This window comes from Aquarana catesbeiana, linkage group LG04, assembly GCF_042186555.1.
Source record: "Aquarana catesbeiana isolate 2022-GZ linkage group LG04, ASM4218655v1, whole genome shotgun sequence".
NCBI lineage: Eukaryota > Metazoa > Chordata > Amphibia > Anura > Ranidae > Aquarana > Aquarana catesbeiana.
The window spans coordinates 380,778,430-380,791,276 of NC_133327.1; the positions used below are offsets into that span (position 1 = coordinate 380,778,430).

Consider the following 12,847-nt stretch of genomic DNA (forward strand, 5'->3'; position numbering starts at 1 on the left):
ATTTCACTCCATGTTGTCAATCTGCTTAGTGGAATGGCAGTAAAAGTTCTATGGGTGAAGGGGCTGCCAACAGGCATGTTTGTGTACCCACCAAAGTGGGAACCTTTTACTGACACAACACAAGCTCCATTCACACCACAGAGTGAGGTGATAATTGAGGCTGCTCAGTCTCTGTGTACCATGGTAATGGAGCTTGTCTGCTCCTCAGGCAGCTCATGGTGTTTTACATGCTGTTTATCAGTGTGATTTGTGCTCCTCACTTCCCCTGCCTCATGGAACACAAACACAGCTCGTCTCCTGCTGACGTTGCAGAACAGCAAACTTGTAGAGACGGCCCTTCTCCTTTTTCCTAGCCCCCCCTAGGCTTCTCGGGGTTAATGCATGCTTGGGGTGGGGCCTGACTGCCAACACAGCTCAAGGAAGACGGTGTCTTGCCGAACTTGTGTCCCCCCCTTTAGCTCTCACTGGGATGCCGGGACTTGTAGTCGGAGCATCGGCTCCTGACTGAGTAGCGGCTGACATCTCCTCAGTTCAGGGTCCGAGCATGAGCCGGGAGGAGTGCCCGGGCAGCCCGAGGAGGATGCTGAGCGCGAAGTGCTGGGCTCAGGGGGCACCGGGCGCTATACAAGCGCAAGCTGCCCAATGCTGACAGGGATCCACACCTGGGTGAGGCGCCACACTTTACCTCTTTTTATTGCACACTTTATTTGTTTTTATTCCACACTTTGTTTTTATTCTCCACATTTGTTTTTACTCCACGCTTTTTTGTATTTATTCCACACTTTTGTATTTAGTCCATGCTTATGTATTTATTACATGCTTTTGTTTTTACTCCACACTTTTTTGTTTTTACTTCACTTTTGTTTTTACTCCATACTTTTTTGTATTTATTCCACGCTTTTGTTTTTATTCCATACTTTTGTTTTTATTCCATGCTTTTGTTTTTATTCCACGCTTTTGTATTTATTACACACTTTTTTTTTTTTTTTTACTCCACACTTTTTTTGTTTTTTTACGTTTTTGTTGCTTTTTCTTCACTTCCATTAGTGGGTGAGGGGAAGCTGTGGTTTCACCCCCTGGGGGACTGTACACGAAGGTGCAGAGCATCTTCTCACAGACACAGGGTTTTGTTGATCAGATTTGGTTGCAATAAGAAGAAAATGAGTGACGGGTTGTGAAGTTTGTAGCACTGTGATAGCAGAGATTCCTGGGGCCCATGTGGGTGATGAATGCAGGGAAGGCTCCTAATGCATTCCTTATGGGAAGGTAGTGTTCTACTAGGGCCGTCTTTTGTGCATCTTTTTTTTGTGTATCTAGAGCTGTATTTGTTTTGTTACATATTGCAACTGTAAGGGTCCATTTACACATGTGCAACTTGTCATCCAACCTTGGACATCAATGATGCATGACAAGTCATTTTCCAATGATACTCATTCATATATATGCGCAACTTAAAGTTCAAGCAACTTATTTTTATTTATTTCAGGTACTTATATAGCGCTGTCAATTTACGCAGCGCTTTACATATACATTGTACATTCACATCAGTCCCTGCCCTCAAGGAGCTTATAATCTAAAGTCCCTAATTACCATTAATACATACACGGGCAATTTAGACAGGATCCAATTAAAGTGATTGTAAAGCTTCGTTTATTTACAAAAAATAACAAACGTGTCATACTTGCCTCCACTGTGCAGCTCATTTTGCACAGAGAGGCCCCTGAACACCGTCTTCTGGGGTCCCTCAGCGGCCCTCGCGGCTCCTCCCCACATCTAATAACTCCCCAGGAGAAGCGCTCTCTGGGGGGGGGGGGGTTACCTTGCAGGTTCGCTCCCGAGTCCATGATTCGGCATCCATAGCCACCGAATGTATGACTTGACCCCGATGCCCGCGTCATTGGATTTGATTGACAGCAGCGAGAGCCAATGGCTGCACTGCTATCAATCTATCCAATCAAGAGCCAAGAACCCCGGGCAGAGGAAGAGCGCGTCCCCGCTGGATGAAGTTCCAGGGCTCAGGTAAGTAAAACGGGGGGGGGGGGGCTGGGGGGCATTAAGGATGGGGGCATAGGATGCATTAAGGTTAAAAAACACAAGGGATTACAACACCTTTAACCTAACAGCATATCTTTGGAGTATGGGAGGAAACCGGAGTACCCGGAGGAAACCCACGCAGGCACAGGGAGAACATGCAAACTCCAGGCAGGTAGTTAAAATCTGAATATAGGGGATGGCGCTGTGTAAAACAAAGTTGTCAGTGTGAGTGTTTTAAAAGTGACAAGTGCTTTGGTGCGTGATACAATCCTACTTAAATAGAAAAATAAATTAAATAAAAATAAGTGATATAAATTAAAAAAATAAATTATATAAATAATAAAAATGTGAGTGGACCAAAAAATTAATATATATTTTGTAAAGAGATATAAATCCTTAATAAAATTCAAGTAACTATAATCCTAATACATTAATATATTGAGCAACCACAATCCTTATTTTTCTAAATAGTAAGACATGTGTTAATCAACTGCAAAGTGACAGGTGTTAAAGTTGAGAAGGTTTAGTAGTGCACCCCACACACTACAATTATGTGAAAAACCGTTTGAAAATTAAAACCAGTCCATAAATCAAGTGTATCAATAGGTGTGTATCAAAGATATATCAAATATATATATATATATATATATAGAAATATAAAAATGTGTATCAAAAATTATGTGAAAACATATGTAGTCCCAAATAGTTCATCTAGTGATACAATATACAGTGCAATAGCGCATTTTCCAGAAGATTCTTCTTTATCAATGGAGATCCATGCAATACTTTTAGCAATTTCCCCCCAATCTGATTGCACTCACCGGAGCTCCCTGCCCCTGCAGGGGTATGAGCGTGTGATGTCTGCCTTTAATCGCTCCGATCCCACCGGTACCAGTATCCTTCCACTTAACCCAGTGCAGATGAACCACTCGTTGAGGAGGGGAGGGGAACTCACTGCCCCTTACTGCAGCACATAGCCAAACCAGGCATCCACTCTCACCTGGAACTTCTTGTCTGCATCTGACATCACTTCCTGTCTGTACCTGACATCCAGGTACAGACAGGAAGTGATGTCAGATGCAGACAGTGAGTCCCCCTCCCCTCCTCAACGAGTGGTTCATCTGCACTGGGTTAAGTGGAAGGATACTGGCATCGGTGGGATCGGAGCGATTAAAGGCAGACATCACACGCTCATACCGCTGCAGGGGCAGGGAGCTCCGGTGAGTGCAATCAGATTGGGGGGAAATTGCTAAAAGTATTGCATGGATCTCCATTGATAAAGAAGAATCTTCTGGGAAATGCGCTATTGCACTGTATATTGTATCACTAGATGAACTATTTGGGACTACATATGTTTTCACATAATTTTTGATACACATTTTTATATTTCTATATTTTTATATATATATATATTTTTGATATATCTTTGATACACAACTTTTGATACACTTGATTTATGGACTGGTTTTAATTTTCAAACGTTTTTTCACATAATTGTAGTGTGTGGGGTGCACTACTAAACCTTCTCAACTTTAACACCTGTCACTTTGCAGTTGATTAACACATGTCTTACTATTTAGAAAAATAAGGATTGTGGTTGCTCAATATATTAATGTATTAGGATTATAGTTACTTGAATTTTATTAAGGATTTATCACTTTACAAAATATATATTAATTTTTTGGTCCACTCACATTTTTATTATTTATATAATTTATTTTTTAATTTATATCACTTATTTTTATTTAATTTATTTTTCTATTTAAGTAGGATTGTATCACGCACCAAAGCACTTGTCACTTTTAAAACACTCACACTCACACACTTTGTTTTACACAGCGCCATCCCCTATATTCAGATTTTAACCTCTTTGGGGTAACACCGAGGTGTTCCCTACCTACATAGGGGGGCAGCAGTGTTTAGAAGTCTGAAGCGCGGACCCATTGATAGATTTATCCAGGCAGGTAGTGTCGTGGGAAGGATTCGAACCAGTGACCCTTTTGCTGCTAGGTGAAAGTGCTAACCACTACACCATTGTGCCTTCGAAGTAGTTCGTGCACTACTTTTGGTCATGCAGCTTGAGGACCATAGACTTCAATGTTAACCCTCAAAGTCGTACCTGAGGCTGGGTTCACACTACTGCAAATTGGATGTGGATTTTGCTGCATCCAATTTGCATGTCAGGACACTGTGACTGGCTCAGTATGGAGCCGGTTCACACAGCTCTGGGGTGGCTTTAGTGCGAATTGCAGAGGAGCCCTGTGCGTCTTTTGGTCCATTTTTCAGGTCAGAATTCAGCCACAAATTTGGCTGAAATTGGACCTGAAACGGTGAACAGGGGTGCACCGGACCCCTGCTGTGAGCCACTTCGTGCTGCGGTGTGAATCAAGCCTGAATGTTATACAATACAACTTGTGTGCACCAGTTGTCCGTTATCACTGGTCAAAGCCAAAGTCATATCAAGTTGCACCCATCCAAAGTTGCGTCAAACTTGCACCCCAAACTTTGGAGTCGTACAAGTGTGAATGGAGCTGAGCCTAATGAGTGATGCTGCCTTGATGGTGATTTCTTTCCTAGGCTGATGGCAGATGGGCCACTTGCCAGCCAAAGATAAATCGCCAGCCGCAGGATCGCTAAAGAGGCCTCTTGTCAGTCCCATTGCTAGAGATGGGAGTGACATCTCACCTGCACAGGGAGCTCATTCCATTGAGACTACACATCATCTGAACTCCTCTCTCTCTGAACAGCAAAATCTGTTTATTTTTTTATTTTTTGCTAAACAAATGAAAAAGACCTGAACATTTTGTAAAAAACATTTTTCTTAGTTTCTGTTAAAATTTAGCAAAAAGTACATTTTTCTCCTACACACTGATTTGCGCTGATGAAGGCTGCACTGATAATCAAGTAGAGGTGCACTGAATGGAAATTTTGGTACTGAATATCTCACAAAAGTGAGTACACCCCTCACAATTTTGTAAATATTTTTATGTGACAACACACAGCCATTAATGTCTAAACTGCTGGCAACGAGTGAGTACTAACCAAACTGAAAAATGTCCAAATTGGGCCCAATTAGCCATTTTCCCTCCCCGGTGTCATGTAACTTGTTAGTGTTACAAGGTCTCAGTTGTGAATGTGGAGCAGGTGTATTAAATTTGGTGTTATCGCTCTCAGCCGCTCATATAGGTCACTGGAAGTTCAACATGGCAAAGAACTCTCTGAGTATCTGAAGAAAAGAATTGTTGCTCTACATAAAGATGACCTAAGCCAGTGATGGCAAACCTTGGCACCCCAGATGTTTTGGAACTACATTTCCCATGACGCTCATGCACTCTGCAGTGTAGTTGAGTATCATGGGAAATATAGTTCAATAACATTTGGGGTGCCAAGGTTCGCCATCACTGGCCTAGGCTATAAGAAGATTGCCAAGACCCTGAAACTGAGCTGCAGCACGGTGGCCAAGACCATACAGCGGTTTAACAGGATTGGTTCCACTCAGAATAGGCCTCGCCATGGTCGACCGAAGAAGTTGAGTGCACGTGCTCAGCATCATATCCAGAGGTTGTCTTTGGGAAATAGACGTATAAGTGCTGCCAGAATTGCTACAGAGGTTGAAGGGGTGGGGGTCAGCCTGTCAGTGCTCAGACCATACGCCGCACACTGCATCAAATTGGTTTGCATGGCTGTCGTCTCAGAAGAAGACTTCAAGAGAATCTTCTAAAGATGCACAAGAAAGCCCGCGGTTTTCTGAAGACAAGCAGACTAAGGACATCCTGTGGTCTGATGAGACCAAGATAAACTTATTTGGTTCAGATGGTGTCAAGCATGTGTGGTGGCAACCAGGTGAGGAGTACAAAGACAAGTGTGTCTTGCCTACAGTTAAGCATGGTGGTGGGAGTGTCATGGTCTAGGGCTGCATGAGTGCTGCCGGCACTGGGGAGCTACAGTTCATTGAGGGAACCATGAATGCCAACATGTACTGTGGCATACTGAAGCAGAACATGACCCCCTCCCTTCGGAGACTGGACCGTAGGGCAGTATTCCAACATGACGACCCCAAACACACCTCCAAGATGACCACTGCCTTGCTAAAGAAGCTGAGGGTAAAAGTGATGCACTGGCCAAGCATTTCTCCAGACCTAAACCCTATTGAGGTCTCTAACATCCACCAGCTCTGTGATGTCGTCATGGAGGAGTGGAAAAGGATTCCAGTGGCAACCTGTGAAGCGCTGGTGAACTCAATGCCTGAAAGGGTTAAGGCAGTGCTGGAAAACTAATGGTGGCCACACAATATTGACTTTGGGCCCAATTTGGACATTTTCACTTAGACCCCTTTCACACTGGGGCAGTGTGGTCCGTTAGTGGTAAAGCGCTGCTAGTTTCAGAAGCGCTTTACCGCTGTTTAAGCAGCGCTTTTCAGCCACTAGCGGGGTCACTTTTAACCCCCAAGAAGGGGTTAACAGAGGGTTAAAAGCGCCCATGTTGCGGTGCTTCCAAAGTGCTTTTCAGGCGCTTCAGAAGTGTTGCCCATTAATTTCAATGGGTAGGGACTGTGTAGAAGCACTGTATACAGTGTTCCTGCACCACCCAAAGATGCTGCTTGCAGGACTTTTTTTTTCCCATCCCACAAGCGCACCGCCACAGTGTGAAAGTACTCAGGCTTTTACACTGGGGAGACATTAGAGGCAGTTTTTAGCTCTAAAACACCCTAAAACTGCCTCAGTCTGAAAGGGATGTACTCACTTTTGTTGCCAGCGGTTTAGACATTAATGGCTGTGTGTTGAGTTATTTTGAGGGGAACTGTAACAAGCTGTAAACTCACTACTTTACATTGTAGCAAAGTGTCATTTCTTCAGTGTTGTCACATGAAAAGATATATAATAAATTATTTACAAAAATGTGAAGGGTGTATTCACTTTTGTGAGATACTGTATATATTTTTATATATAATTGTATTCAACTTTTTAATCTAATGAATTTAAATAACTATTAATTTATTGTCAGCCATTATTGCCACCTTTAGCACAAGAAAAATGTATTCCTTTATGTACAGTGCATCTGGAAAGTACAGTAAAACCTTGGTTTGAGAGGGTTTTGCAAGACAAGCAACATTTTTAAGTAAATTTTGTCTTGATATACAAGTAGCGTCATGTCACAACTGAGTATAAAAGAGAAGAGAGGCGCCTCTAAGTGTAGCAATATGGTTACATATAATGAAGGTACAACATTTAGCAAATCATATGGATGATGATTAAAACAGGCACATCTAAGTATGCAGACATCCGAGGTAAAGCTTTCCAAATAGACTGTCCTCCGCACCGCCATCGACGTCATCCCTTCCGCGCTGCACTCAACGAGCAGTTCAAGCCTCGCTTTCAGATCGCTCTACTGCAGGGTAGTCTTCCCGGTCACGATTGCAGACTGACATCGGTGAGAGCCGGCGGTGAGGCGGACGGTCTATGTGGACAGCTTTATCCCGGATGCCTGCGTACTTAGATGTGCCTCTTTTAATCATCAACCATGTGAGTTGCTAAATGTATCTTCATGAAGACCCATTTCACACTGAGGCAGCTTTCAGGTGTTTTAGCACTAGAAATAGTGCATGTAAAGCGCCTCTCATGCCTCCCCAGTGAGAAAGCCTGAGTGCTTTCACACTGGGGCGGTGCGCTTGCGGGACGGGAAAAAAGTCTTTCAAGCAGCATCTTTAGGGTGGTGTAGGAGCACTGTATACAGCGCTCCTACACCACCCCTGCCTATTGGAATGAATGGGCATCGCTTCCGAAGCTCCACAACACATGCGCTTTTAACCCCTTCTTGAGGTTTAATAGCAGCCGAAAAGCACAGCTTAAACAGTGGTAAAGCACCACTAAAACTAGCAGTTTTCGCTTTACTGCTAACGAACCCGCTGCCCCAGTGTGAAAGCAGCCTAAATATAACCATATTGCTACACTTAGAGGCACCTCTCTTGTATTCTCTGTAGCTCCTGCTGGATTTTGCTTCTAATCCCCTTGTAGAGGCTGCCATTTGTGAATGGACATTTTATGATTACACAACCTATCACATTGCTTTAATCTTTTTTTATATGGACTATAAACTGAAGGACTTATGAATAAATGGTTGTGGAACAAATCATTTGAGTTTCCATCATTTCTCATGGGGAAATTCGCTTTGATATACAAGTGCTTTGGGTTACAAGCATGTTTCTTGAACGAACTATGCTCACAATACAAGGTTTTATTGTATTCACAGAGCTTCACTTTTTCCACATTTTGTTATGTTACAGCCTTATTCCAAAATGGATTCAATTCATTATTTTCCTCCAAAATTCTACAAACAATACCCCATACCCCATGACAACGTAAAAGAAGTTTGTTTGAAATCTTTGCAAATTTATTAAAAATTAAAAAAAAATCACATGTACATAGGTATTCACAGCCTTTGCTCAATACCTTTGTTGAAGCACCTTTTGGCACCAATTACAGTCTCAAGTCTTTTTGAGTATGATGCTACAAGCTTGGCTCACCTATTTTTGGGCAGTTTCTCCCCTTCTTTGCAGGAAATTTCAAGCTCCATCAGGTTGGATGGGGAGTGTCAGTGCACAGCCATTTTAGATTGCTCCAGAGATGTTGAATGTTCAACACCCAGAGGTGTTCAATTGGGTTCAAGTCTGGGCTTTGGTTGGGCCACTCAAGGACATTCAGTGTCGTCCCATAGCCACTGCTTTGTTGGCTGTATGCCTGGGGTTGTTGTCCTGTTGGAAGATGAACCTTTGCCCCAGTCTGAGGTCCAGAGCATTCTGGAGCAGGTTTTCATCAAGGATGTCTCTGTACATTTCTGCATTTATCTTTCCCTTGATCCTGACTAGTCTCCCAGTTCCTGCCGCTGAAAAACATTCCCACAGCATTATGCTGCTACCACCGTGCTTCACTGTAGGGATGTTATTGGCCAGGTGATGAGCGGTGTCTAACGCGACGCTTGCCATTCAGGCCAAAGTGTTTAGGGTTTGTTTTAGCAGACCAGAGAATTTTTTTTCTCATGGTCTGAAAGTCCTTCAGGTGCCCTTTGGCAAACTGAGGAGTGGCTTCTGTCTGGCCACTCTACCATACAAGCCTGATTGGTGGAGTGCTGCAGAGATGGTTGTTTGTCTCTCTCCACAGAGAAACGGGAGCTCTGCAAGACCATCAGGTTCCTGGTCACCTCTGACTAAGGCCCTTCTCCGCCGATCGCTCAGTTTGGCTGGGCAGCCCACTATAGGAAGAGTCCTGGTGGTTCCAAACTTCTTTCATTTATGGATGATGAAGGCCACTGTGCTCATTGGGACCTTCAATGCTGCAGAAATTTTTCTGCACCCTTCCCCAGATCTGTGCCTCGATACAATCCTGTCTTGGAGGTCTACAGGCAATTCTTTGAACTTAATGGCTTGGTTTGTTCTCTGACATGCACTGCATGCACTGTTAACTGTGGGACCAATTGAAGACAGGTGTGTGCTTTTCCAAATCATGTCCAATCCTCTCAAGTGTGATCAGTGGAAACAGGATACACCTAAGCTCAGTTTTGAGTGGTGTAAAAAAAAAAAAAAAATATATATATATATATATATATATATATATATATATATGTATATATATATATATACCCTGTTTCCCCGAAAATAAGACCTAGCGTGATTGTCAGTGATGGCTGCAATATAAGCCCTATCCCCCCAAATAAGCCCTACTCTGTTTCCCCCAAAATAAGACCTACAAGGACTTTAACTAGGGCTAATTTGGGGGGAAGGGCTTATATTGCAGCCATCACCGATAATCACGCTAGGTCTTATTTTCGGGGAAACAGGGTATATAATCTCTCAGCCCTCAAAATCCACTCGCAAATGCGAGTGTATATAAAATTTTTAGAAATTTGCAGTGATTTTAAACAAACTTCTTTCACATGGTCATTATGGGGTATTTGTAGAATTTTGAGGTAAATAATGCTTTTAATCCATTTTGGAATAAGGCTACAAAATGTGGAAAAAGTGAAATGCAGTGAATACTTTCCGGTGTCTTCACGCTGGTCCCTTGTGCTTCCGTTGTGGTGTACAAATCCTGCTTGCTGCATTTTTTATCAGTTAAAAAGAAAAATTTAAAACACAGCAAGAATGCATCAATAACACACCCATTACATTTTTGTAGCGATTTTTGAGTCACATGACCTATGAAAACCTAACCATAAGCATGGTAAAATCGATGCAAAATCACGGCAAGATTGCATGCGTTTTCTGCATCATTATCTGCACCTTTTTTTCTTATTGGCAAAATGCTGATAACACCATATTTGACCGATATTTTTCAGTGGCTGAATGTTTGGTGCATATAATAATAATCAGGATACTAATGATCAGTGCCCTGATTATCAGTGCAGATGTCTCTTTTCACACTAGCCAGTTATCAGCTATCTCCTTTCCTCACACTGTGACAACCTGAGGAAAGGAATGCTGATAACTGGCAAGTGTGTTTACATTGTGATCAACTGTGATTGGACACAGCTGATCATGCTAAATTGGCTCTTTACCTTGATCTGTGGTCAGGTGTGTCCAGAGGACATAGCGATCTCAGAGCGTGCTGCAGGGACGTGATCATGGGAGGACATCATTTCACACCCTCCCATAACTGGCTATCATTTTGCTCTAGCATGGTCGGCAAGTGGTTAAAGCGGATCTTCAGTCTAAAATCGAAAGTGTCTTCTGCCCACCCTTCCTCCGCTCCCTGTACAGTAAGTCCCCTACTTATGAATGAGTTCCATTCCAGGAGCTCATTGGTAAGTACAACAAAGAGCAGCGCTGATCAGTGTGTTCTGTTGGGGGGAGTCCCCCTGTAGAACACAGTAGCCCAGCGGGGAGATCGCTGCAGCAACATTGCTTGTGTTGGTACGGCAATCTCTCAGGTTTTTTTTCATTCAGCCCGCTGTGTTGTCGCTTGCTGTATACACCTCATTCGCCTAGGCCAAGTCTCCAAATTCCTGCCTGGGGGGCCAGGTGCAGCACTTCGCTTGCTTTTATTCGGCACTGTTTCATCTATTGATCTCAAAGAAGGGGCACATTTTCTCCCATTGGGCACGATTACCACAACAATAAGGCACATAGAAGATAAACCACTCCAGGTGGCAGTTCCAAACTTTCACCTCCCCCGCCAGTTAGGGGGATGGCACAGTTCCTCCCAATGACATGAAAAAATGGGGCCCAATGACACCAATGTGGCACAGTTCCTCCCAATGACTGGGCACAATTCCTGCCAATGACACCATCGATGGGGCAAAATTCATCTCACTGATTCCAAAGATGAGGCATTGTTTACTCCCAATGGCCACTGTTTGCCCCCCCTTCAATCTGAAAGACAGCAAACTGGCCCTTTTGTTTAGCAAGTTTGTATATGTACACCACATATCCCAGGGGGTCTTATGGTTTCATTTAAAGAGGAGGAGGAGGGCAGGCCTAGTGGCGCATTATAGGAAGCTTGCCTGCTGAACCCGGAACAGCTGCCTGGCCTCATGATGTCAAACAATATGGTGGGCGTGACCAAGCAGTGGCAGGGCACGAGAGGATCTCAGCAGGTCAATGCAGGGGTGAATACCTAAAATGTGCAGATCCCACCTCACAGTAAGCAGGGGTAAAACGGGGGGGGGGGGGGTTTAGGTGGAGATCTGCCTTAACTGGCAGTGGGCCAGATTATTTCTGGCTCTGCAGCACACATAAACAATGAGACCGTCTTCTAGTGTCTTCAGTGCTCTTTCATATGGACACCGTAAGCAAAGGGTCAGGATGTTGGTGAGGTCAGTGTCATTAGCTAAATGGGTGTTTGCCCATATAAGGCCAATGACCTCACCAGCATCCTGCCCCTTTGTTTACTGGGAATGACCCAGCCTGCAACTGATTGGAGTAAAAATCTAATTTGATGTTCAGATTGAAATTAGTTCATAGGACACCCAAGCACATCTCAAAGCAGGCATTTTTTTGACGTTCCATGAATGCCTGTCAAAATTGAATGCATTGCAGCGCTCATGGTTTCATTAGTGCTGTCACATCAAAATTGACCTGACATATGTCGTTTGCCAGGCTTTGTCGCTCCCCAAACGCTTCCATTGATGTGGAATTTGGCATTTACAGTGTGTTTGAGGTGTTTTTAGAAAGCGTTACTAGTGAGATGAGAATACAGAGGGGGCACCTGGCAAGCGTTTTTAATGTGACACGCATCAAAACGTCATTAACGCGTCCTTACGCATTCGGTGCATTAATGGGAGCTCAAATTTCTTTGCGTGTCTAAATGAGCCCTAAAAATGACAAACGGACAGGCTCTTAAAGCGGAACTAAAGGGTAAATACCTATCTCTGCAATGATCGCTCACTGGCACCGGCATCTTCTAAGCCAGTGTCATGACCCCTTGATAACATTTTCCAAGTTGTGGGGACCCCTAACAGAAAAATAATTTTAGTAGCGTGGGTTGTCAGCACCCAAGGCAAGACAAGTAATTTGCACCCCTAACCCACGGACATTTAGCGCTCCCTGAGTCCCTTCCACTCGTACAGTATTAAAACCCCTTATGGTACAGTTTAGGATGTACCACTCTTTGTTCTCCTTTTTTTGCCTTTTATCTCTCTATTGTAATTTCCTGTTTTTTTCCCCCCATCCCTCTCTAGCCATCTTTCTTGTTCTTTCTCTTATTCCTTTCTCTCCCTTTTTCTTTGTTCCTCCCCCTCTTTTCCTCTTCCTTCCATGTATCCTCTATTTTTATTCCTTCTCTTACTCCTTGGTGGGGGGAATAGGATGAGTGGCAGTGCT

General features: G+C 43.6%; 1 protein-coding gene across 2 annotated transcripts in view; it reads left to right on the plus strand.

Moving 5' to 3' along the window:
• Window positions 1-362: 362 nt before the first annotated feature.
• Window positions 363-12,847, plus strand: part of DSE (dermatan sulfate epimerase) — a 103,262-nt gene continuing 90,777 nt past the window's right edge. The window contains exon 1 of one of the 2 annotated variants that reach the window (XM_073627120.1): window positions 363-666. The gene's annotated coding sequence lies outside the window, so the exon portion shown is untranslated. The remainder of the gene's footprint in view (window positions 667-12,847) is intronic. The other variant, XM_073627119.1, reaches the window with a different exon arrangement.